Source organism: Schistocerca americana, chromosome 8 (assembly GCF_021461395.2).
Source record: "Schistocerca americana isolate TAMUIC-IGC-003095 chromosome 8, iqSchAmer2.1, whole genome shotgun sequence".
Lineage (NCBI taxonomy): Eukaryota > Metazoa > Arthropoda > Insecta > Orthoptera > Acrididae > Schistocerca > Schistocerca americana.
The window spans coordinates 111,200,413-111,228,183 of NC_060126.1; positions in this window are offsets into that span (position 1 = coordinate 111,200,413).

Below are 27,771 nucleotides of genomic sequence, written 5' to 3' on the forward strand. Positions count from 1 at the left end.
AAGCAGCAAGTAACTCAAAAATGGTTCTGAACACTATGCGACTTTCCTTCTGAGGTCATCAGTCGCCTAGAACTTAGAACTAATTAAACCTAACTAACGTATGGACATCGCACACATCCATGCCAGAGGCAGGATTCGAACCTGCGACTGTAGCGGTCGCTCGGTTCCAGACTGTAGTGCCTAGAACCGCACGGCCGCTCTCGCCGGCAGCCAGTAACTGCTATCCATTTATACTCATAGGCCAAGGAACGAATCTACCAGTGGTCTCCCTTGCTATCAGTGATGTTCTCTTACGCATTTGTTTCCTTTTCGGCATTCACTTGGTACAACTAACGGAGATCGACCGTTTGGTCGCACAAATCGACTATAAGAATCCAAATACTTGTGTCGACCAATTGTCCACGGACAGGAACTTCAAAACTGTCATTTACTTTTAAAGTAAACTGCATGACAAAAAAAAGATGAGGCAGCCAGAACGGAAGGAAGAAACGAAATGATACTTAAGAGATGGAGAGGATATATGACATTATTTCAGTGATTACAAAATGGAGTAAAATGTACGAAGATCTTGGCAGTACGAGCGCACTCATCAGTTACACCACCTGTGGCCTGGACGCAGGCACTGATTCGATTAGGAAGGCTGTTATAACGCCGTTGCATCCTCTCCTGCAGCAAGGTAGTCCACAGCGGTTGTAACTGGTACTGGGGTAGAGCTGATGTTCGAGCTGCTCCCAAGCGTATGATATTGGGAACAGATCCTGATTTGTTACTGGTAGGTTTGATCATCACGGAAATGCTTCAGGAACTCGGGTGGGAGTCTCTAGAGGGAAGGAGGCGTTCTTTTCGTGAATCGCTACTGAGGAAATTTAGAGAACCAGCATTTGAGGCTGACTGCAGTACAATTTTACTGCCGCCAACTTACATTTCGCGGAAAGACCACAAAGATAAGATAAGAGAGATTAGGGATCGTACAGAGGCATATAGGCAGTAATTTTTCCCTCGTACTGTTTGGGAGTGGAACAGGGAGAGAAGATGCTAGTTGTGGTACGAGGTACCCTCCGCTACGCACCGTATGGTGGATTGTGGAGTATGTATTTAGATTAGAATTCTTGCTGGCGATGGGAATACCTCAACACCACGCATACATTTCATATAGACACGTGCCATGTGTGTACGAGTATTATTCTCTTGATAAACGGCACCACGATACTGACGCATGAGAGATAACACGTGAAACTGCAGGATGTCCACAATGAACCATTGTGCCATCTCAGTTCCGTGACCTGGAGCTATACACGATGGCTTCCTACAGCATGTTGCAAGGAGTAACACCACTGTCCCCCTCCAAAATACTGGAAGAACTGCGATTCAACGGTGACCACAATGCGATCTCATTCATCAGGAGTCAACTCTTCCCTTTCACGGCACCACTCCAAACGCAACCTCTAGAATTATAGTGTTAACGGCAGCCTACGGATCGGATGATAATTGCATAGTATGGTAGCTGCTACTCTGCTCCCAGAGGTGCATGATGACACAGAATGTTGAAGGGAGTCCATTACTTCTTCTAGGATGTCCGGCGCATATGTGAACAGGTTATGATGTACTTGATGCACAGCACGGCGATCCACACTTGTGGTGGTCACACGCGGTCGACCGGAAATTTGACGGCGACTATGGCCACCCTCATTTTCCCGTGCAGTCCGACATTGCGCAACTGTCACATCCGAAAGCCCCACTCAGCTGGATGTTGCACGATTCGACCATTTGGCTAAATGGAGACCCGCAATGCGGCTCCTTCCAAACTCTATCAGGTGCTGATAGCACTGTCTCACACCAGTATGTGGCATCTCTGTGTCCTTCACAGTGGTCGCTCAACATCTGACGCCGTTCATGCCCCTTTCACATCATACCAAACCTCGCAAAACAAATAAACACGAACAGCATTCAAATGGTTCAAATGGCTCTGAGCACTATGGGACTTAACATCTGAGGTCATCAGTTCCCTAGAACCTAGAATTACTTAAACCTAACTAACCTAAGGACATCATACACATCCATGCCCGAGGCAGGATTCGAACCTGCGACCGTAGCGGTCGCGCCGTTCCAGACTGAAGCACCTAGAACCACTCCGTCACAGCAGCCGGCACGAACAGCATTAATGCACCCTGGTTACCTCTCACAGAGAAATGCAACTCCAGTTACTTACATAATAGCCGGTGGTGTGTACGTCTGCAATGTTATATTGACATCCAACGTGTCTTCTGGGTGTTTTCCTTTTTTTGCCAAGAAGAGTAGGTTTTACGTGACTTAGCGCTTTGTGTATTTAATCCTGCACGCTTTACCATCAATTCCGTGCACGGCAGTGCACTTATTCTGTACTAAAGACAAGAAAGAGTTGTGTGAAAAAGCTGGCTCGGAGACTTCGGGGTCAGGTTCAGCTATCTACGCGGGAAGCATGATGAGAGAGAGGAGAATGTTAAAAAAAAACAGTGTTGACTCACAGCCTACTCCCCTCCAATAGCACCGATGAGGCTGCCACTTTTTGACGGACAACTAAAGAGAACTAAGGTCCGTTCAAATCGGACTCAGAGGGCCCTACGGTAGCGACCGACCGTCGTGTCATCCTTAGTCTTTAGGCGTTACTGGATTCGGATGTGGAGGGTCATGTGGTCAGCACACCGTTTTCCCTGCCGTTGTCAGCTTTCATGACCAAAGCGGCTACTTCTCAGTCAAGTAGTTCCTCAATTGGCCTCACAAAGAGTGAGTGCACCCCACTGGCCAACAGCACTCGACACACCCGGCTGGTCATCTATCCAAGTGCTAGACAAGCCTGACAGCGACTAACTTCGATGGTCCGACGGGTATCGACGTTACTACTGTGGTAAGGTCCTTGTCATTTGATGGACAGATCACTAGTAAATGTGATACATGACCTCACATCGTGAGACACTGCGGACAGCTTTGGAATTTAATCCGACAGACGGAAACTTTACGTTAGCGTGTCTCTTCCCCTTACTAGCCAAACAGTGGTGGTGAAAAATTCATCCACCAGTGGGATTCGAACTGGCTACCAATGACTGGAGAGCTACCATACTGGCGTATGTTAGCTGTCTCGGCAACTAGGTTACGAAGGCGGATTGTTCTGTAAATTGCGGAGCAGATACAATTTTCTATTTTTGGGTCAAAACTCGACGCCAAGACTTTTGTTTGAAGATTACAAAATCACCTTGTAACCCAGCATTCATATTTTTAGAATCGTTCGCTTTATCTAAGCGCCTTCTCTCTCCTAACCAATTCCCTGATAGCAAGAGGAGGCTCTCGTGACTTTTGAAACTAGAAAACGGGACGTCTAGTGAGACAGAACATCAAACTGTTGCACCATTCCCGAGTCTCCTGGGTAGCAGTACAAGCCAGCAGCTCATATCAAATTAATTCACATCCACTGCAACTTGCGTGACAATGGTGTGCGTGACGGTGATGAGTATGATGATGATGATGATGATGATATTATCGCATGGGCAGACGGCAGCAATGTCTTTAATTATAGACAATATTATTGGGAAACTACAATCCGTCAGTTAAGTAAAATTAATTGAAAAACAATCTCGATCGTACAATCATTGACATACAGGACATAAAATCCAGTCTGAGGCCTGCGATCATTTTTTGTGTTAATAATTGGCAACCAGTACTATACAATCGCAATAAAGTCATGAGATGTTCAATTGACTCTTTTATTAGAACATGTTACGCGTTTCGCGATTACACCCATCTTCAGACATTACAAACTTCAAGTCCTTCCTAACCAACCAGGCGTACAGCCTTGACAATTCCAATAACGTATAACTGCGACACAAGCAGTCTTGAAGCTTCAAGACTGTTTGTGTGGCAGTTATAGTCATATGTTATTGGACACTTTCTTTGAGTTATCAAGGCTGTACGTCTGGTTGGTTAGGAAGGAGTTAAAGTTTGTGATGTCTGAAGATGGGTGTAACCCCGAAACTCGTAACATGTTCTAATAAAAGCGCACAATCATTTACTAAAAATATGACCGATTTCGGCTTCTAGACTGCAGCATCTGCCTGACGATCACGGCACTTTGAACAGCCATGTTGAACCGAGTCACAAAATTACAAAAGTCAGATACGTTGTCAGATCCAAAACTTATAATAAAAAAAGGAAAAAGCAGTAGAAAGGATCAAATCAATACAGTAGATGGCTGTGGCTGGCTGATCACTGCAATAAAAAGAATGCGCCAGCCACTCCGCAACGCATTAAAAACTACACTCTAAAAGCCTAGCCGATACTCCATACATCACAAAATTTTGAAGGCTTTGCGGCACTTGGTCTCGTCTTCAGTTAAAGTAGAGGGCACATCCCCAATTAAATTTTCTTCTACCCTCTCATCACAATGTAAAACGCATTAAGGGGGGTAAGAAGTCAAACGGGCCGACTTGGAGCAGGAGAGGCACGACAGGACATTTTAATTTCCACTGTCTATACTTTTAAAAGTAAATTCATAAAACTTTGTCAGAATGACCAGGAAGGATTCAGGATTCACACTCGTAGCAGTGGACGTTCAAAAACAAAACAAAATAATTTTTTTTACATGTGAAATTTCATCATTTTTTCACTTACTACTGGCTGTATTTGTTGCTTTAGGTACACTTTCCTTCATAAGTAAGAGAGATTGTTCGATGAATTTTGCACAGCATACAAACCATACTTACAGGTGTCTGGAACTCTAGAATCTATTTACTTTATGAAAAAATAAATGAGCTGTTACGTTTTAAACTTTATGTTTAGAAAAATTCTAAATTTGTAGTTAATTTTCTCAATTTTTACCACAGTTTTTAATAGATTTGTAAAATTCTAAAGTTTCATACACCTGTGGTTTGTATGCCGTGCAAAATTCATCAAAGAATCCCTCTTACTTGTGAAGAAAAATGTACCTATAGCAACAAATGCAGCCAACAGTAAGTGAAAAAATTATGAAATTTCATATCTAACAAAAATTATTTTGTTATGTTTTTTCCCTACCACTGCTATGAATGTGAATTCTGAATCCTTCCTGGTCATGTTGACAAAGTTTTATGAATTTATTTGCAAAAGTATAGACAGCAGAAAATAAAATGTCCTGTGGTGCCTCTCCTGCCCGTTTGACGTCCTACCCCCCTTAAGTTATAATGTAATGTGCAGTGATTTTCACACCACATGCATCACAGACGGGGGGGAGGGGGGGGGGGTTGAAGGGGAGTGTCCTGTCCTGGGAGTATGACGCAATGTGTTAGAAAGCAGTACTCAATTTGGAGGCGGGTCAGGGCCATTATTTCATCCCGCAGGAGTGACCGTCATGAGAAACACCATGGCCGGATAGTTGGCTTCACCAACCGGACGCCGGCCGGGGTGGCTGAGCGGTTCTAGGCGCTACAGTCTGGAACCACGCGACCGCTATGGTGGCAGGTTCGAATCCTGCCTCGGTCATGGATGTGTGTGATGTCCTTAGGTTAGTTAGGTTTAAGTAGCTCTATGTTCTAGGGGACTGATGACCTCAGAAGTTACGTCCCATAGAGCTCAGAGCCATTTGAACCATTTTTTAACCAACCGTACCTTATTTTGCCTCACTGCCAGCCACTCTACCTCACACAGATGCATGTTCTTCCGACTTAACAGTGAAATTTTAGCCTGCAGGAGAGCAGCACATTCTATTAAGTCATGTTCCCTACAGACCTCCTTGCTAGCTTGGTCCCCTTGTTCACATCACTAAATATCCAAAAGCCCTGGCACGCAAAAGTATGATTGATGTCTGATTCCCTTGCTCTTGAAGGGTTACACTGTGGTGACAAAAGTCATGCGATACTTCCTAATATCCTGTCGAACTTCCGTTTTCCCGGCGTATTGCCGCATCTCGACTTGGAATGGACTCAACAAATCGTTGGAAGGCCTCTGCAGAAATACTGAGCCATACTCCCTCTGCAGTTGTCCATACTAGCTACAGTGTTTCCGGTACTGGATTTTGTGCACGACCTGACCTCTCAATTATGTCCCATATATGTTCGATGGAATTCATGTCGAGCCATCTGGGAGGCCAAATCATTTGATCTAATTGTCTAGAATGTTCTTTAAACCAATCGCGAACAACTGTGGTCCGGCGACAAGCCGCAATGTTATCCATAAAAATTTCTGTCTTTGTTTGGGAACATGAGGTCCATGAATGGCTGCAAACAGTCTCCAAGTAGCCGAACATAACCATTTCCAGTAAATGATCGCTTCCGTTGGGCCACAAGAGCCTGTCCATTCCATGTAAAGACAGCCCAGTCATTATAAAGCACCACCAGCTTGCAAAGTTCGTCTTTGACAACTTGGGTGCATGCCTTCATGTGGTCTGCCCCACATTCGACCACTACCATCAGCTTTTACCAACTGAAATCGGGACTCAGCTGAGCAGGCCACAGTTTCCAAGTCGTCTAGGGTACAATCGATATGGTCACGAGCCCACTAGGTGCGCTGCAGGCAATGTGCTGTCAGCAAAGGCTCTCGCGTCGAACGCCTGACATAGCCCATTAACGTCAACTTTCGCCGCATTCTCCTAACGGATACGTTCTGCGATTTTTTCACGCAGTGTTGCGTGTCTGTTGGCACTGACAACTCTCCGCAAACGCTGTCGCTGTCGCTCGTTAAGTGAAGGGCGTCGGCCACTGAGTTGTCCGTGGTGAGAGATAATGCCTGAAATATGGTGCTTTTACCACACTCTTGACGCTGTGGATCTAATAATATTGAATTCCCTAACGATTTCCGAAATGAAATGTCCTTCGCGTCTAGCTCCAACAACCATTCCGCGTTCAGAGTCTGCTGATTCCCGTCGTCCGGCCATAATCGCGTTGGAAATCGTTCCACGTGAGTCATCCGAGAACAAATGACAGCTCCACCTATGCACTGCCATTTCCTACCTTATGTACGCCGTACATATATGTGTATATCGGTACCCAATGACTTTTGTCACCTCAGTATATAAGGAATGTAATATTAAAAACTACGACTTATGTGATGTATGATACATGTACGACCTGTCAGAAAGACTACTTTATAAATTCTGATACACTGTTTGCTAAAGGGCAGATGCTATGACTCAGGGAAAATCTGTTTTTATTTATTCAGTTAGTACATGAAAAGCATCTAAAATAATAGTGACAAATTTTTGACGCAGTTACAGGTATCGTTAAATAAGCCACCGGAATGATCAAGTCTTCCACATTTACGTAGGTCTGCATGTTGTTGTGCCCTTCACTCTGAAAATTCTTTGATGCAGCTCTGCACATTAATTTATCCAGCGCAACGCTCTACATCTCTGGATAACTGCTGCAAGTTGCTTCAATTTGAATCTGCATACTGTGTTCGTCCCTTGGTCCTTCCCTACAATTCTTACCTACCACGTCTCCCTCCAGTATCAAAATGCCGATTCCTTAATGTGTCAGCCGGCCGGAGTGGCCGTGCGGTTCTAGGCGCTACAGTCTGGAACCGAGCGACCGCTACGGTCGCAGGTTCGAATCCTGCCTCGGGCATGGATGCGTGTGATGTCCTTACGTTAGTCAGGTTTAATTAGTTCTAAGTTCTAGGCGACTGATGACCTCAGAAGTTATGTCGCATAGTGCTCAGAGCCATTTGAACCTTAATGTCTCAGAACAGGTCCCTTCTTATAGTAGAGTTGTGACACTAAGTCTTTTTCCCCAATTCGGCTCAGCACATCCTCATTTTTAAGCAACCTACTCACCTAACGTTCAGCATTCTCCTAAAGCAACACATTTTAAAAGCTTCTGTTCTCTTCTTGTCTTCTTGCCTATCGCCCATGTTTGACTTCCGTACAAAGCTACACTCCAGACAAATATCATAAATTTATACTCGGTGCTAACAAAGTCCTCTAAGTCAGCAAATAGATACATATTGGTATTTGTTAACTTTCAAGGATATTTACCTTGCTGTGAGTTTTGGTAAAAAGAGACACAAAAACCTACACCTCTTCTCTACGTTGCCACCTGATAGAAAGCGCTAATTAATTTATTTTCTTCTCCACTGTTCGCTGCTTGTCTCTAAAAGTGATAAGTGGACGAACACAGCAAAAAATAGTCTAATACTACAGAAAATCACCAGTATTCTCCTATTGATATTAGTTTATTAAAACTCTGCTCAAAAATCATTTTGTAATCGGGTATCACTCCACTATTTGGGTATAGGGAATATTCAGTGCTGAAGGGCGAAAACTGAAGTTGAAGAACTTTCGTCAGGATTAGTTTGTCCGTTTGCAGGGGCTGCAGGCAGATAAAGGCATATTACGTACAGACAGGTCAGCTATTATCTGTTTTTGTGGTAGGCTACAGTATGAATGAAGTGGTGTTAAGTTTTTAATTTATTATTGTTGCCATAATTTTCTTCCTCTTTTATTATTTCATAGAAATGGCAGATAAATCTATAATATCTTAAAGCAAATGTAGCATTGTACAGTACTTCCTTGCTACGCAACTTCGTAAAAATATATCTAGCCTAGGTTTGGACGTTTTCTACAATTCAACGGGTGTCCGGTGACGATAGCGTATAGGCGTATCTTGGCCCAAGACACACGGCAACAGGGACGTTATTGAAGAAAAGAATTTTAGCAGCGAATCTGTTGTTTATTTATTGAATGGCTAGATTCGACCTTCGCCCATTTTTCCAAGACTCTGTTACAAAGTACAACATTGTTTGATTGGATGTGAAGAATGTGGATAATAAAGATATCAATGATAAATTGATTCAGATGGCAACTACTTCTGAATTCCTATTTAAGGTACGGTTGGTGTGGACAGTTCTGTCTATGGTATCATACGTAAATGTATCTCATATCTGCGTTAAAAGAAGCCACAGATGTAGGTCCACCTCACCTTCATTTTCTATAGTAACACCATTTTACGAGTAAAAGTTACTAGTTTTTTAAAAAATATTTATTTGAAAACGAAAACTTTTTCCACTACTACTGTAGCTCATTGATACTTCGGTTTTTTATTCATTTATTAGTAAAAAGTAATAACACCTGTTATAACAGAAGCCGGCCGAAGTGGCCGCGCGGTTCTGGCGCTGCAGTCTGGAACCGCGAGACCACTACGGTCGCAGGTTCGAATCCTGCCTCGGGCATGGATGTGTGTGATGTCCTTAGGTTAGTTAGGTTTAACTAGTTCTAAGTTCTAGGGGACTAATGACCACGGCAGTTGAGTCCCATAGTGCTCAGAGCCATTTGTACCATTTGTTATAACAGAGACCAAGCAAATACAGAAAAATATCGGATATTCAGATCTAAACTACAGGTATTTGTTTTAACCGATCGGTTTTCCCATCCCTACTGCTAATACGAACCGAACTCGAGCAAACGCTTTCTGTCCGCGGTCACCTACCGTTTACACGAGAGTGTATACTCGTTCACTGACGAACATTCGCCAGTGTTCGCTCCGGTGCAAACCAGGCTTTTACACGAGCTACTTCCTGGCGAAAATCAACTACTCGTCGTGGATGCGCATCACGTGCTTGCTTGTAAATCACGTCGTGAGTGGATTAGTCACGCCAGTGATCAATTGACACTCGAGCTCACCAACCTCTGATCCTGTCCAACGCAAAATTCTAGCTCATTATCCTAGATCAAAGTTAACATAGCGGCGCGTTTCGATGTACTGTAATAGACTCAAGGCACCATATACAGAAGCCTACACTTACGATGAACCCACCAAGTTAATTTATGTATGAATCAAACTTAGTAGGAGTGAATTAAATTGTGCACCATGCCTCACGCTATTGCCTATTTTTCTGTAAAAAGGGGACCACACGACAAATAGATTTTTGTAATTTTTTATGTTTGTGGCACGTTAAGTTCGAAACTTAAATATACATTTCCCAAAGAAATTCTAAAAAATAATCGAGGAAACCGACTTGTAAGTTTTCCGACCATTTTTAATATGTTACATAAGGTACAGTTTTTTTCGACAAGCAGTGTGGACGTATGCTGCATGAGGGACAATGGATTAAATTCCGAACGGTTTCAGATTTTTGAACTGCCATTTACATGATGCGTGAAACACAAAAAGATTCACAAAAATTAATTTTTAGCTGTTTTTAAATATACAACAGTGATTAACTATCTTTTATAAACGAACACTAATCAACAATTTTGGTTGCAATAAAAACTGGTTTTCTGTATGCAGTATAAGAGGACGTGCATTTTTCATAAAAATTCCAAATAGGTATATTTGATGAATTTTATATTTACATGAATTAGGTGACCCAACTGAATGAAAAAACGAAAAAGTAATGACCGAAATGAGTCAATGAACATTACTTTTTTTATACTGCAGCCTTGGTCCTTTTATTTTGTAAAACTAATGCATTCCCACCGACTAATTCAGGAAGTATATCAATCTCTTTCTCCGAAAAATTTGGCGTTCTTCTTTTGTTTTTGTTTTAGCCAGATGTAAACGAACGGACTAGTAAGGAGATACAAGCACACATCTATTTATTGACGAAAGTCTGAGCATGTGATAATGACCCCTCACTCACGAGAAATTGTTTAGAAAACTATGCTGCCGTGTCCACATTAATATTTCTATTAACATCTTTGCACGTCCAGGGCACCTTCCATTGTAATGCATGGAGTTAACTGTAGTCAAATTCCCGGTTGGCTGGTAACGGTTCCTTACTGCCGATTAGCGTTGATGCACCGAAAAGACATTTTAAACATGGTTTACTTTTAACCATGATCACAGGACTTTCGTTATCTTGCTTTTGGGTTGAGGTTGGTGCACTCGATCATGCGCAGGAACAGGGGACTGTAATTTCGTTTACTAAGATAGGAAGTTAATCTATTCTCGCCAAAGTCACTCCTGTCATTTGTGTTCTTATTTTGTTGTTTGCTTTATTTTCGTGACACATACTACTGCGTTTTACAATATGTACTCTACGGCATTGCTCCTTACTTAGCTTGCATTTATAGCGAATCTCTCGTCCAGCGTACAGTCCCAAGCGACTGGGAAAAAGAGCACATGACTCCTGTACATAAGAAGGGCAAAAGAACGAACCCGCAAAATTAAAGACTAATATCCCTAACATCGGTTTGCTGCAGAATTATTGAACATATTCTAGATCTACATCTACATCCACATCCATACACCACACGCCACCTGACAGTGTGTGGCGGAGGGTACTTTGAGTACCTCTATCGGCTCTCCCTTCTGTTCCAGTCTCGTATTGTTCGTGAAAAGAAAGATTGTCGCTATTCCTCTGTGTGGGCTCTAATCTCTCTGATTTTATCCTCATGGTCTCTTCGCGAGATATAGGTAGGAAGGAGAAATATACTGCTTGACTCCTCGGTGAAGGTATGTTCTCGAAACTTCAACAAAAGCCCGTACCGAGCTACCGAGAGTCTCCCTTGCAGTCTTCCACTGGAGTTTATCCATCATCTCCGTAACGCTTTCGCGATTACTAAATGATCCTGTAACGAAACGCGCTGCTCTCCGTTGGATCTTCTCTAACTCTTCTATCAACCCGATCTGGTACGGATCCCACACCGGTGAGCAGTATTCAAGCAGTGGGTGAACAAGTGTACTGTAACCTACTTCCTTTGTTTTCGGACTGCATTTCCTTAGGATTCTTCCAATGAATCTCAGTCTCGCATCCGCTTTACCGACGATTAATTTTATATGGTCATTCCATTTTAAATCACTCCTAATGCCTACTCCCAGATAATTTATGGAATGAACTGCTTCCAGTTGCTGACCTGCTATTTTGTAGCTAAATCTATCTTTCTATGTATTCGCAGCACATTCCACTTGTCTACATTGAGATTCAGTTGCCATTCCCTGCACCATGCGTCAATTCATTGCAGATCCTCCCGCATTTCTGTACAATTTTCCAATGTTACAACCTCTCGATATACTACAGCATCATCCGCAGAAAGCCTCAGTGAACTTCCGATGTTATCCACAAGGTCATTTATATATATTGTGAAAAGCAACGATCCTACGATACTCCCATGCGGCACACCGGAAATCACTCTTACTACGGAAGACTTCTCTCCATTGAGAATGACATGTTGCGTTCTCTTATCTAGGAACACTTCAATCCAATCACACAATTGATCTGATAGTCCATATGCTCTTACTTTGTTCATTAAACGACTGTGAGTAACTGTATCAAACGCCTTGCGGAAGTCAAGAAACACGGCATCTACCTGGGAACCCGTGTCTATGGCCCTCTGAGTCTCGTGAACGAATAGCGCGAGTTGGATGTGGAATGGGTTACCAGACCAGTGAGTGGCTCGAAGACTTCTTAAATAATAGAATGCATTACGTTGTCCTCGACGGCGAGTGTCCATCAGAGGTAAGAGTATTGTCACAAGTGCCTCAGAGGAGTGTGATAGGACATTTATTATTTTTGTCTTCATAAATGATCCGTCGGACACGGTAAGTAGCAATCTGCGGTTGTTTACTGGCGATGCTGTGCTGCACGGTAAGATGTCGTCGTTGAGTGTCTGTAGGACGATAAATGTGACTGAGACAAACTTTCTAGTTGGTGCGATGGCTGCTCTCTCTAAATGTAGAAAAATGAAAGTTGATGGCATAAGGGGAAAAGATAAACCCGGGTACAGAATTAGTAGTGTTCTGCTTGACGCAGTCACGTCGTTTAAATACCTATGGCCGTAACTTTGCAAAGTGATATGAAGTGGAAAGAACATCTGAGGATTGTGGAAGGGGAGGCGGATGATCGACTACGGTTTAATGGGAGAATTTTAGAGAAGTGTGGTCGTTCATCTGTAAAGGAGACTGCGTATAGGACACTACTGCGACCCATTCTTGAGTACTGCTTGACTGCTTGGAATCCGCACCAGGGCGGATTAAAGGGAGACACCGAAGCAGCTCATAGCCGGGCTCCTAGGCTTACTACCGGTAGGTTCGAACAACAGGCTAGTTTTTCTGAGATGCTTCAAGAATATAAGTTGGAATCCCTGGAAGGGAGGCGACTTTCTTATTGACGAACACTACTGAGAAAATTTAGAGAAGTAGCATTTGAAGCTGACTACAGATGATTCTACTGGCGCCAACATACGTTGCGCGTAAGGACCACGAATAGAAGATACAAGAAATTAAGACACATACGGAGGCGTAGACAGCCGTTTTTCCCTCGCTCCATTTGCGAGTGGAGCAGGAGACCAAATGACTAGAAGACGCACAGTGTAACCTCCGCCACGCACCATACCGTGGTTTGCCGAGTACGTATGTAAATGTAGATGTTGTTCGATGGCTTGATATTTTTTCTGCTAGTGTTCTTCCGTAAAAGGCGATATGTCTGAAAGCAGAGATCTACTTGTGTTCTGCAATAGCTGCACAAGCAAAAAGCTTACACTACGCATGGAAAAGAATGCAAATGGGTAAACATTTTAATGAAAATTGTTCAACATTAACTCGTTCAGATCTCTTTCACGAGATTATGTGGCCGTGGTGGTTAGCAGGTAGGACAGTGGACTGCGGCCTTGGATTGTCCGTGGTTCAGTTCTGAATAGGACTGGGGATTTTTCCTCACTCCAGTCTCTCGAGGACGGCCCAGGTCATCTCAGCCTGCTACCAAATGAGTAGTGGGTACCTTTGGCGGAGATAAAATGCAGCCGGGCGAAGGGCACGTCATCCGCACCTTCATGGCCAGTGGCGGAGAAAGGCCGTACTCCACCCGCAGTCAGGCTAATAGCTTGATCACGAGCTTCTGCCACAGACTTACTTTACGCAAAGTATATCTGTTTGAAAGAGCAAATGAAAATTCACTTGACGCCTCCCTAAGAGTAGTATCCACTCCTTCCCAACCAAATATGTGCGCGTACACCAGATGTGGTTTAAATTCAAAGAAATAGTATCGACGGCAATTGAGAGATGTACACCAAAGAACATGATAAGCGATGGTACTCATCCCTAGGTTACACAAAAAGGGTCAGAACGCTGTTCTATAAGCGACGAAAAATCCAAGCCAAATTTTAAAGAATATAAAATCCCCATGACTGACGAAGTTTTACAGAAGCTCGAAATTTAGCGCGAACTTCTATGTGAGATGCTTGTAATACTTTCCACTACGAAACTCTGTTTCGAAATCTGCAAGAAACCCAAAGAGATTCTGCTCATATGTAAAGTACACCAGTGGCAAGACACAGTCAATACCTTGACTGCCTGATACCAATGGTGAGGTCACTCATGACAGTGCACCAAAGCACTGTTACTAAACACGGTTAACCGAAACTCCTTCACCAAAGAAGGCGAAGTAAATATTCTAGAATTCTATTCTAGAACAACTGGCAAAATGAGTAACTTAGAAGTAGGTACGCTCTGTGTAGCGAAGCAGATTCAGACTCAGCAGTCATGTATAACTACTCGAAGATCCGTATCTAAAGACTGGAAAGTTGCTCAGGAAATGGGAGGTAATCCTTTACAACACAGGCCCATATCACTAACGTCGATTTGCAGTATGATTTTGGAACACATACTTTGTTCGAACAATATGACTTATCTCGAAGAAAACGATTTATTGGCAAACAGTCAGCACGGATTCAGCACACATTGTTCTTGTGAAAGACGATTAGCTCTTTATTCTCACGAAGTAATGAGTGCTATCGACAGGGGACGTGAAACTGATTCCATATTTTTAGATTTCCAGAAGACTTTTGATACCGGTCCTTACTAACTACGTCGAATCAAACTGCGTACTTATGAAGCATCGCCTCAGTTGTGCGACTTGATTCGTTATTTTCTATCATAAAGGGCACAGTTCGCAGTAATTGACGGAAAAATAACGAATAAAACATAAGTAATATCTGGCGTTCCCCAATGAAGTGTCATAGGCTTTCTGCTGTTTTTAATCTACATAAACGACATAGGAGACAATCTGAGCAGCCCTCTTAGATCGTTTGTGGTGAACAAACAGTTCCCATAGAAAGCGCTGCATTAGCGTCTTCGTTGCACCTGAAGACTGCGGCTGAGAAATGTCACGAAGAAAGAAATGCATGACAGTTATGTCATGTAGGGTTATATGAAATGAAGCGAAATCTCTCAGCAGCGCCTTGATGCACTTGGGATAGTATGCCACGACGAATACAGGCAAGCATCAATGCAAGAGGACGTGGCACTGGGTATCAAAGGTGTCGGTGTGTACAGCAATCTGGACCACCACTATCTAAGTCAGAGAGGTCACTATGTAAAGAAATAGCTGGAAGGTGTACCTAACAGTAGCAAACTAAATGTTATTTATTTCCACTGTGGTTTCCACTTCGCAACAGACAGGATCTTAGTTTCCGAATAACCCTTGTATATAAACACATCAAAAACAGTTTTGCATCACCTCGGTTCCGGGAATTTCGGAATCTGTACAGTAAATTGGTATAGAGATCAACGTAAACACCACATCCGCCCTTTTTATCGCTCGTGTGTGTGTGTGTGTGTGTGTTGGGGTTTATGGGCGCTCAACATCGAGGTCATCAGCGCCCTTATCGCTCGTGAAAACCACACATTGCGTGTTGTACCACCATACAGCGAGACCTGTCATTTAACTTCTTGTAAACGACGATCAAAACTAATTGCAAAATGGTTTAGACAATATCTGTGTGGTGCAAAAAGTGGCAATTGATTCTAAATAATGAAAAGTGTGAAGTCATCCACCTGAGTACTAGAAGGAATCCGCTAATTTACGGTTACACGATAAATCACACGAATCTAAAGTCTGTAAACTTAACTAAATAGCCAGGGATTACAATCACGATTAACTTAAACTGGATAATAGTCTGGGGAAATCAAACCAAAGACTGCAATTTTTTGACATAACACTTAGAAAATGTAGCAGGTCTACTATAATGACAGCTTACACCACGCTTGTCCGCCCTGGAGCATTCCGGTGCGGTGTGGGATCCGCATCAGATAGGATTGACGGAAGACATCGAAAAATTTCAAACAAGGGCAGCTCATTTTGTATTATCGCGAAATAGGGCAAAAGTGCCACGGATATGGTAGACGAATTGGGCTAGTAGTCATAAAAAGAAACGCATTCTTCGCTGCGAAAGGACATTCTCTTCACGTTTGGGTCACCAACTGTCTCCTCACTGCGTGAAAATATGTTTTTGGCGCTCATCTACATAGGAAGAACTGATCACTCTTTTCTATTCTGAGCGCACAGTGAGCACGTGAAGGGCCTAGATAAACAGTATCTGCCGCCAAGTATGGCTGCTTAGAGATTTCGCTTCATTTCATATAACCCTACATGACATAACTGTCACGCATTTCTTTCTTCGTGACATTTCTCAGCCGCACTCTTCAGGGGCAACGAAGACGCTCCTGCAGCGCATTCTATGGGAAGTGTTTGTTCACCCACCATACAGGCCGGACTTTTCGTCCCTTCTCACATGAGCCGCTGGCTATCAACACAATATTTTGGCACACACAACGAGCTGCAGATCAGCGTAGAGAACTGACAGAAAGCACGAATGGCAGTGTTCTATGGCAAGGTTATAGAAAAGTTGGTGCAACACTACGAAAAATATCTACGTCAGAGAGGTCACTGTATGGAGAAATTGCTGGAAGGTGTAGCTAACAGTTGCAAACTAAATAATACTGATTTCCACTGTAGTTTCCATTTCGCAACAGACAGGATCTCAGTTTCCGAATAACCCTTGTATATAAACACATCAAAAACAGTTTTGCATCACCTCGGTTCCGGGAATTTCGGAATCTGTACAGCAAATTGGTATAGAGATCAACGTAAACACCATATCCGCCATTTTTATTGCTCGTGAAAACCACACATTGCGTGTTGTACCACCATACAGCGAGACCTTCAGAAGTGGTGGTCCAGATTGCTGTTCACACCGACACCTTTGATACCCAGTAGCACGTCCTCTTGCATTGATGCATGCCTGTATTCGTCGTGGCATACTATCCAAAGTGGTAGCACTCCTCAACGGCGATTCTGCTTAGATCCCACAGAGTGGTTGGTGCGTCACGTCGTCCATAAACAGCCCTTTTCAATCTTACCCTAGTCATATTTGATAGGGTTCATGTCTGGAGAACATGCTGGCCACTCTCGTCGAGCGACGTCGTTACCCTGAAGGAAGCCATTCCAAGATATGCACGATGGGGGCGCGAATTGACGTCCATGAAGACGAATGCCTCACCAATATACTGCCAATATGGTTACACTATCGGTCGGAGGATGGCATTCACGCATCGTGCTGCAGTTACCGCGTCTTCCATGACCACCAGCGGCGTACGTCGGCCCCATATAATGCCACCCCTAAACAGCAGGGAACCTTGCTGCACTCGCTGGACAGTGAGTCTAACGTGTTCAGCCTGACCAGGTTGCTTCCAAATACTTCTCAGACGATTGTCTGAAGAGAACGCGATGCCAGTGCTGAGCAATCCATTTCGCATGTTTTTAGGCCCAATTGTACCGCACTGCATGGTGTCGTGGTTGCAAACATGGACCTCGCCATGGACGTCGGGAGTAAAGTTGCGCATCATGCAGCCTATTGAGCAGAGTTTGAGTCGGAACACGACGTCCTGTGGCTGCACGAAAAGCATTTTTCAACATGGTGGCGTTGCTGTCAGGGTTCCTCCGAGCCATAATCCGTAGGTAGCGGTCATCCACTGCAGTAATAGTCCTTGGACGGCCTGAGCGAAGCATGTCATCGACAGTTCCTGTCTCTCTGTATCTCCTCCATGACCGAACAACATCGCTTTGGTTCACTCCGAGACGACTGGACACTTTCCTTGAAGAGAGCCCTTCCTGGTACAAATTAAAAATGCGGACGCGATCGAACCGCCGTGTTGGCCGTCTAGGTATGGTTGAACTACAGACTACACGAGCCGTGACCTCCTTCCTGGTGGAATGACTGAAACTGATCGGCTGTCGGACCCCCTCCGTCTAATAGGCGCTGCTCATGCATGTTTGTTTACATCTTTGGGTGGGTTTAGTGACATCTGCAAACAGTCAAAGGGAATGTGTCTGTGATACAATATCCACAGTCGATGTCCATCTTCAGGAGTTCCGAGAACTGGGGTGATGCAAAACTTTTTTGATTTGTGTATTTTCTTGAGCAAATAAACATAGATGTTTTGAAATATCTGGATGACATTTTCCCAATTCTTTCAGTTCAGAGGAGTGTGGCGGATTTACCACGCAAACATTGTCAAGAACATTACCTTTTGTCTTTGGTGAACTCTATAGTCACACCTGTTCCTACATTCTGTTATCACATTTAGATTTTTTAGAGAAAGTATTGTTCCTGACAACCTTTCACCCCCCAAAAGGCAATCTGTACAGCAGACAGTACTCACAACACACGCAGTTTAGTTTCGGCGCCGACGTTTAGACGAAAAAACGACCACTCGCGACTGACGAGACTCAGTACAGGAACAAAACGGCAGGACAGAGGCTGTAGACTCACTTGCCACGAGCAGTTGTCTGCAACAAGAACGTCGCTAGTGTGAGAGGGGCTTTAGATTACACGAAGTGAACAAAAATATGGAAAAACTAAAATCATAACACGTTACCATACCATTGGGTATGCGTGGTATGGTATCCTTACAAATAGGCCTGAAGAAGGACATCAAAAAAATTCAAAGAAAGGCAGATCGTTTTGTACTATCACAAAATAAGGGAGAGAGTGTGAAGGATATGATACGCGGTTTGGGATGGGATTGATTAAAATAAGGGCGTTTTCCGTTGCGAAGAGATCTTTTGACGAAATTTTATTGACCAGCTTTCTCCTTATAATGGGAAAATATTTCGTTGATCACACCTACATGGAGAGAAATGAACATCGTAATAAAATAAAAGGAATCTTGCACAGGAAGATTTAGGTTTTCGTTTTCCCCGCGCACTTTTTGAGAGTGGTAAGGTAGAGACATAGCTTGAAACAAGTTCAATGAATCATCTGCCAGGCACGTAAGTGTCAACTTCGGAGTAAGAGGGGCGTTCAATAAGTAATGCAGCACATTTTTCTTCTCAGCCAGTTTCGGTTGAAAAAATGCGGAATTTGCTGTGGAACGTCGTGGAATATTTCTGCTTCAGACCCTAAACTTTAATGAAGTTCCGACAGATGGCGGTGTTACACTTATCCTTCAGAATGGCATCTGTAAAAGAGGTGTGATCCAAGCAAAGAGCTTGTAGAATTTCTGCGTATACCTGGCAGTGAACAAAAGCCTGTTGAGCCGTTGGGCGAGGTGTATCCAACAACTCGCCACTCAATTGATCGTCTCTATGGGTAGTGCAGACACACTGATCCACCAGTTGGGATACTCAAGGATGTGTGCCCACCGATGTCCTCGCAGCCCAACAGAAGAAGACTTCCTTGTATTTGGTCCAATGTAGTACACACTCCGCGGTAAGCAGTATGTGGATGATGGGAAGATTATTGATGCAGCTCTACATTGGCTCCGACGTCGACCAGTAGAATGCTACCATGAGGGCATACAGGTCTTCCCAGTAAGGTGGCATGTAAGGCCGTCACATTGACCGGAGATTATGTTGAAAAATACGGTTTTTCGGTAAAATGAGTGGTGAATAATATGACGTATAGGAATCCTGAACAAAACCAATCAACTATCACAAAAAAAAAAAATATGTTGCGTCACTACGCCCCTCGTAGATGTAACCGTATGTTCAAGCACGCATTTTTCACGATGTTTCCATACTTTTGTCCAACTCTTGTACAGCGGAAGCAGGGCTGTGGCTGACAGCACGTACCTAGTACCACATCCTGAACCTACTCGTTCCTCGCCTACGTGGCTGAAGTCTCAGCGAAAGCCGTGTCGTGCCACCTTCACACAGCGCTGCAGCTCCAGCCGGCAAGCGACGCTGACGCCAGCGTGAGTGACGCTTTGTAAACGGACCGTCGTGCGTGCTCTTCCGCGCGTCGCCAGCTGCCCGTGACGTCACGGCGACAGTGACGAATCCAGCACCGCCGCCATCCGCCGCGGGGAAGCCCCGCGGCTCGCGCTGAGTCTGCAACGGGAACAGCGCGACGGCGCAACTCTGCTAATGGCGGGAGGAACCTCTTCCTCTGGCTCCGCTCGCCAGACGCCCTCACTGTGTGTTCTTTTTTTTCCCCCCTTCTGTCTGTCGCTTTGGCTCTGCGGGCCGTCCTAGGCTGCCTTATTTCCCAGGCGGCTGGTGGCCGGACAGTCCCCTTTGACACCCGGGCTCCCAACAGTGGAGCAGCTGCCTTTGTGCGAAATATCTTCCTCGTAGAGTGGCCTCTTCGCTGCTGCAGCTCTGCTACGGCAGAAGCAAAGACAGCGGAGGAGACCGCGGTCACAGATGATGAGAAATGTCCAGTGCTCGTAGATATTTTTCAGCTTTTGTGAAGCATGTCTCTTGGGTTTTCTTAAAGTTAGTTAATATACATAAATATTCTTCCTGGGCTCATTCATGTCACGTGGCCATAAAAGGCAGTCCCCCTCTTCAGAATTTCTAGATTACCAGAAGGCTTTTCGCACTGTACCGCACAAACGACTTGTAGTGAAATTGCGTGCTTGGAATATCGTCTCAGTTATGTGACTGGATTTGTGATTTCCTGTAAGAGGGGTCACAGTCCGTATTAATTGACGGAAAGTCATTAAGTAGAACAGAGTGGTTTCTGGCGTTCCCCAAGGTAGTGTTATAGGCCCTCTGCTGTTCCTTATCTACATAAATGATTAAGGAGGCCATCTGGGCAGCCGTCTTAGGTTGTTTTCAGATGATGTTGTCGTTTATCATGTAATAAAGCCATCAGAAGATAAAAAAATTTCGAAACGTTTTAGAAAAGATATCTGTAGGTCCAAAAATTGCCAATTGACGCCACATAATGAAAGTGTGAGTCATCCCCCTGAGTGCTAAAAAGAACCCGATGAATTTGGATTACACGATGAATCAGTCAAATCTGAACGCCGTCAATTCGACTAAATACCTAGGAATTACAATTAGGAATAACTGAAATTGGAAAGAACACATACGAAATGTTGTGGGGAAGGCAGAACTCTTAAAAATGTAACAGATCTACTAAAGAGACTGCCTACACAACGCCCGCCCGTCCTCTTTTTGAATACTGCTTCGCATTCTGGAATCCTTACCACGTGAGATTAATGGGGTACATCGAGGAAGTTCATAGAAGGATAACACATTTTGTATTATCACGAAATAGGGTAGAGAGTGAAAATGATATGATACAGGATTTGGGATGGACATCATTAAAACAAAGGCGTTTTTCGTTCTGGCGGAATTTTCTCACGAAATTTCAGTCACCAACTTTCTCCACTGAATGAGAAAGTATTTTATTGGCGCCGACCTACATAGGGAGCAACGACCATCGTCATAAAATAAGGAAATCAGAGATCGCGCAGAAAGATATAGGTGTTGGATTTTTATTTCCGGGCGCTATTCGAGATTGGAATAATAGAGATTTATTGTAAAGGTGGTTCGATGAAAAAAAAAAAGTTCAAATGTGTGTGAAATCTTATGGGACTTAACTGCTAAGGTCATCAGTCCCTAAGCTTACACACTACTTAACCTAAATTATCCTAAGGACAAACATACACACCCATGCCCGAGGGAGGACTCGAACCTCCGCCGGGATCAGCTGCACAGTGGTGGTTCGATGAACTCTCTGCCAGGCAATTAAGTGTGATTAAGATGTAGAGTCGTGACGTTTACGTTTTCCTAATTACTTGTGTGCAGGGTGCTCGGAATTCCCGTTACAAATTCTAGGACCTGTAAAGAGGAGTGAGTTAATAATATTTTGAAATACAACCCCGTGTAGTAGAAAAGTCATCAACGACGCTACAGAGCGTCAAAGTTACAGGTACCGGCGCCTGTGACTGTATCTACATACAGAATGATTCCATGATGGTGTTACAAACTTTCAGGGATAACAGAGAAGGATAAATGTACCCGTTTGAGATAAGGTTCCCTGGTTCGGAGACGTACGAGTCGAAAGTTGCAAGCGAAAGTTATTCCGATACCTCTGACAGTGGAATACACGTAGCGGTTCAAATGGCTCTGAGCACTGTGGGACTTAACTTCTGAGGTTATCAGTCCCCTAGAACTTAGAACTACTTAAACGTAACTAACCTAAGGACAGCACACACATCCATGCCAGAGGCAGGATTCGAACCTGCGACCGTAGCGGTCGTGTGGTTCCAGACTGAAGCGCCTAGAACCGCTCGGCCACATCGGCCGGCACGTAGCGGTACTGTTGTCGTTAGAAACGTAGTGTATACAGCTTCAAGAGATGGTAGTATGGGCCAAACAAGAAAAAATTTCAGGTAACCATGGGCTCTACAACTCTTACTTGTGGAGCTTGAGCAGTCGTTCATCTTCGTTATTGTAAAACATTTCTCCTCTACTGAACAACTACTCACAGCTCTTAAGGTATGTATTCCAGAGACCACGTTTACAAGACATTTTTCTTGTCTTGGTACGTACTGCTACCTCTAAACGCTGCCAACCCTACAATCTTAGTAACAACAGTGCCGCTTCATGTATTCCACTGTCAGATATGTCAGGACGGTTATCGCTTATAATTTTCGACTCGTTCGTTTCCGGTACAAGGACCCTTGCCTCAAATTGGTACATTTATCCTTGTCCATCATCCTTGCAAGTTTGTAACATCGTCACGGATTCATCCTATATATACATACCGGCGTCTTAACTTTGAAGCTTTGGTGGGTAGTTGGATGAAATTTCCGGATACGGGTTCCTATTCACAATATTATATACTCGCTCCCCTCTACAAGTCCTAGAAGCTTGTAACGGGAATTTCCGAACACTCTGTATTTCTTATCTCTGACGCCATCTGTACACGATTTCTCTTTGCTCGGACCCAGGATGTTCCTTAAAATGTCCTGAAGATTCTCAATTACACCTTTCATGCTTATTGTAAAGAGTGTCTGTGGCATACAGACCATCCGGTCGCATAAAAGTGCAGGAGTGTCTAATTTTGGCGTTCATGAATATCGACCTCTTATTGTGGTTGCCTTTAGTTGGTTGATACGCCATTTCCGTTACCTGGTAGGTTCAGTCTGTCCATTCATGCAGCTATTTAAAGTTTTCAAGCTGCTTCATTTTTCCTAGTTTGACATCAAGTTCGTTTTAGCATTGATTGTATGTTTGTCATAAACTTTGTCTCCTCAACTGAGATTTAAAGCCCAGCCTACGCTCCTGTACACCTAGTTGGTTAAGCTGTTTCGCTGCCGTATCTAAGGAGTTTGAAAAAATCACTAGATCATCTGTAAAGGTTAGACAGTCGACTGTGAGATTCATATAATATTGATCTAGTCTACCCCATTTTCTAGCCTGAATTGTTCATTTCTTGCTACCATTATCTGGAGACCATTTCTGAAACACGGTTGAAGACCAGGGACGCTAGTCTACGCTCTTGTCTCATTCCCGTCCTGATTTCAGTGTCATTTTATTATTATTATTATTGTTATTGTCAATAATTGAACGAAAGACTACTAATGTGTTGGCAAGAGGGAATTCTTGTCGACATGTCCTGTGGCTGGGTTGTCGTCCGACCCCGCCCCGTACGTCAGTGTGGCAGTCGAATGCAGGCTACGCGCGATACCAGCGGATATGATGGCGGTAAGGCAGTGCGTTACCGGCACGTGGGAAACTCCGTCTTTGAGGTCGTGCAGGAACCGGCCTCTTCACATGCGATGGAGCCGGCGTAGCACCGTGAGTACGTGGCAGACTCTACAAAAATTAAGTGAAGTAATTTTCTTCCCTTCTAACCAAATTTTTCCTAGGCCACTGAAGTAATTAATGGTACCAAGTATTTCGAAAAAATTTGCTGGTCATTCTCGCTTTCAAGAAGCATCATCGGGCATATGCACAATATTAAGAGCGCATATCACTGTCGTCGGTCAGTTGTAAATTTACAGTACACATTTTACGCTTACGCCTTAAGACCATTTTAGAGAACGGAACTTTCCCCATATATATCAACGTACATTACATAGACATATGTTCGTCCACGAGATCCAGAGAGCCTTTGACAAAGGCGACCAGGTTCATATCGTGTTCCTTGACTTCCATAAGATTCGTTTTCTCACTGTCGTTTGGTAAACAAAATACGAGTTTACCGAGAATCTAATCAGACTTGCGGCTGGATCCAGAACTGTGCAGACGGAACATAATATTTCGTTCTCACCAGAACGCAATCGACGAATGTGAAGGTAATTTTGGAAGTACCCCCTAGGAAGCATGTTGAGATCATTACTCTTTACAATATTCATAAATTACAGAGTGGACAGCGTCGGAAAAAAGGAAGGAAAATCAGGGCTTTACGTCCCGTCGACGTCGAGGTCATTAGAGACGGAATTCTGACTCGCATTCTTTCAAGGGTGGGAAAGGAACCATTTCGGCATTTTTTTATGTCCATCCTTGTGACTAGAGGTGTGAGGGACTTCGGCTGTTCACTTATGTAATAAAATGGAACACCTACAGCCATCCTAACGATGTTATTTATTATACGGCTACCAGTTTCGGAGCTTCAGCACACCATCTTCAGATACTGACGCTGAGGACGTTAACACAATCCATATACACGATTCATCAGTGGCCAACATCTATAACTGGTTTTCACGTACTATCTGAAACAACGATGTTGCTCTTAACGCCTTTTTAAGAGACAGTCTCCACTCCTTCAGATGTGATCATCTAACTGTAGAAAAGTTGTGGAATGTTTTCAAAGAGAAAGTATCAACAGTAATTGAGTGTCATATACCACATAAATTAATAAGTGATGGTACTGATCCCCCATGGTACACAAAACGGGTCAGATCGTTGGTGTAGAAGCAACGAAAAAGCGTGCCGAATTCAAAAAGAACGCAGAATCCCCAAGAATGGCAAAGTTTTACAGAAGTTCGAAATATGGAGCGTACTTCAATGCGAGATGCTTTTAATAATTACCACAACGAAATTCTGTCTCGAAATCAGGCAGAAAACCCAAAGAGATTCTGGTCATACATAAAGCATACCAGTGGCAAGACGCAATCAATACCTTCACTGCCCGAACAACGGTGAAGTCACTGATCACAGTGCCACTAAAGCAGAGTTATTAAACACGGTTTTCCGAAACTCCTTCACCAAAGAAGACGAAGTAAATATTCCTGAATTCCAATCAAGAACAACTGCCAAGAGGAGAAACATAGAAGTAGATATCCACGGTGTAACAAAGCAGCTTAAATCACTTAATAAAGTCTAGGCCTCCGGTCCAGATTGTATACCAGTCAGGTTCTTCTCAGAGTATGCTGATAAAATAGCTCCATATTTAGCAATTATATACAACCACTCGCTCACAGAAACATCCGTACCTAAAGACTGGAAAATTGCTCATGTCGCAGCAATCCCCTAAAAGGGAAGTAGGAGTAATCCGCTGAATTACAGGCCTATATCACTAACGTCGATTTGCAGTAGGGTTTTGGAACATATACTGTTTTCGAACATTATGAAGTACCTCGAAGAAAACGATTTATTGACACATAGCATGGTTTCAGAAAATATCTTTCTTGTGAAACACAACTAGCTCTTTATACTCACGAAGTAATACGTGCTATCGACAGGGGATGTCAAATTGATTTCATATTTTTAGATTTCCAGAAGGCTTTCGACACCGTTCCTCAAAAGCGTCTTCTAACCAAACTGCGTGCCTATGGAGTATCGCCTCAGTTGTGCGACTGAATTCGTGATTTCCTGTCAGAAAGGTCACAGTTCGTAATAACAGACGGAAAATCTTTGAGCAAAACAGAAGTAATATCCGGCGTTCCCCAAGGAAGTGTCATAGGTTCAAAATGGTTCAAATGGCTCTGAGCACTATGGGGCTTAACAGCTGTGGTCATCAGTCCCCTAGAACTTAGAACTACTTAAACCTAACTAACCTAAGGACATCACACACATCCATGCCCGAGGCAGGATTCGAACCTGCGACCGTAGGAGTCGCGCGGTTCCGGACTGCGCGCCTAGAACCGCGAGACCACCAGTGTTATAGGCCCTCTATTGTTTCTGATCTATATTAACGACATAGGAGACAATCTGAGTAGCCGTCTTAGATTATTTGCAGATTATGCTGACATTTACTGTCTTGTAAAGTCATCAAATGATCAAAACGACTTTCAAAATGATTTAGATAAGATATCTGTATGGTGCGAAAAATGGCAATTGACCCTGAATAAAGAAAAGTGTGAAGTTATTCACGTGAGTACTAAAAGAAATCAGCTAAATTTCGATTACGCGATAAGTCACACAGATCTGAGGGCTGTAAATTCAACTAAATACTTAGGGATTACAATTACAAATAATCTAAGTTGGAACGATCACATAGATAATATTGTGGGTAGAGCAAACCAAAGACTGCGATTCATTGGCAGAACACTTAGAAGGTACAACAGGTCTACCAAAGAGACTGCTTACACTACGCTTGTCTGCCGTATTCTGGAGTATTGCTGTGCGGTATGGGATCCGCATCAGGTGGGACTGACGGATGACATCGAAGAAGTACAAAGAAGGGCAGCTCGTTTTGTATTATCGCTAAATAGGGGAGATAGTATCACAGACATAATACGTGAATTTGAGTGGCAATAATTAAAACAAAGGCGTTTTTCGTTGCGACGGAAGCTTCTCATGAAATTTCAATCACCAGTTTTCTCCTCCTATTGCGAAAACATTCTGTTGGCATCCACCTACATAGGGAGAAATGATCATCACGATAAAATAAGAGAAATCAGGGCTCGCACAAATTAAAGTGCTCGTTTTTCCCGCATGCGGTTCGAGAGTGGAACGGTAGAGAGACAGCTTGAAGGTGGTTCGTTGAATCTTCTGCCAGGCACTTTATTATGAATAGCAGAGTAATCAAGTAGATGTAGATGTAGATAGATGTTGTCCTTCCAACCATGAACTATCAATAGAATCAAGAACGTCTTTTTTCATCTCCATAATAAAGTATTCCAGATAATTTCTCTAAGATTCACAAACATCAAATTCCCTACTAAAAAAACTCTATTGATACTTGATAGTTGGAAAGACAACATCGTTGTTACAGGTGCTCTGCGAAAACCAGTTATAGATATTGGCCACTGATGAATCGTGTATACGCATGGTGTTCACCCCCTCAGCATCAGATGAGGCCTAAAAATCGTGCAGTGAAGCGCCGACACTGGTAGCCATATAATAAATAACATCGTAAGGACCGCTGTAGGTTGCCATTTTATTCCATTCTAGCATTTGCCTGAGTGATTTAGAGAAATCATGGGAAACCTAAAACAGGATGTTCGAACGCAGATTTGAACTCTTGCCCACATGAATGCGAGTCCAGGGCGTCAACGACTGCGCCACCTCGCTCGATGATAACGTCGGGAACTCAGTGATGCTATTTCACGTACAGTGCTGTTTGACTACAGGGAGGTGGCGACGGCACGATATTGTACCGAAATGCAGAAAAATCCGCAGAGGACAGGTGATTAAGAACTGACGACGATCTTAAATAAACATAATATGTGGAGTATAGACAGGCGAAGACATTGTAAGGTTTTCATACGTTTTCTGCCACTGTAAATAATTCATCTTTTTTGTACTGAGACAAAGATTAAAAAGCACGCTGCACGAGTAGTGAATAAGATTCTTGACTCTAAGTTTGTATGTGGTTGGCTTCCTCGCCATTCAATTGCGCAGCGCTGAGGCGTTCTTATTTGGGAC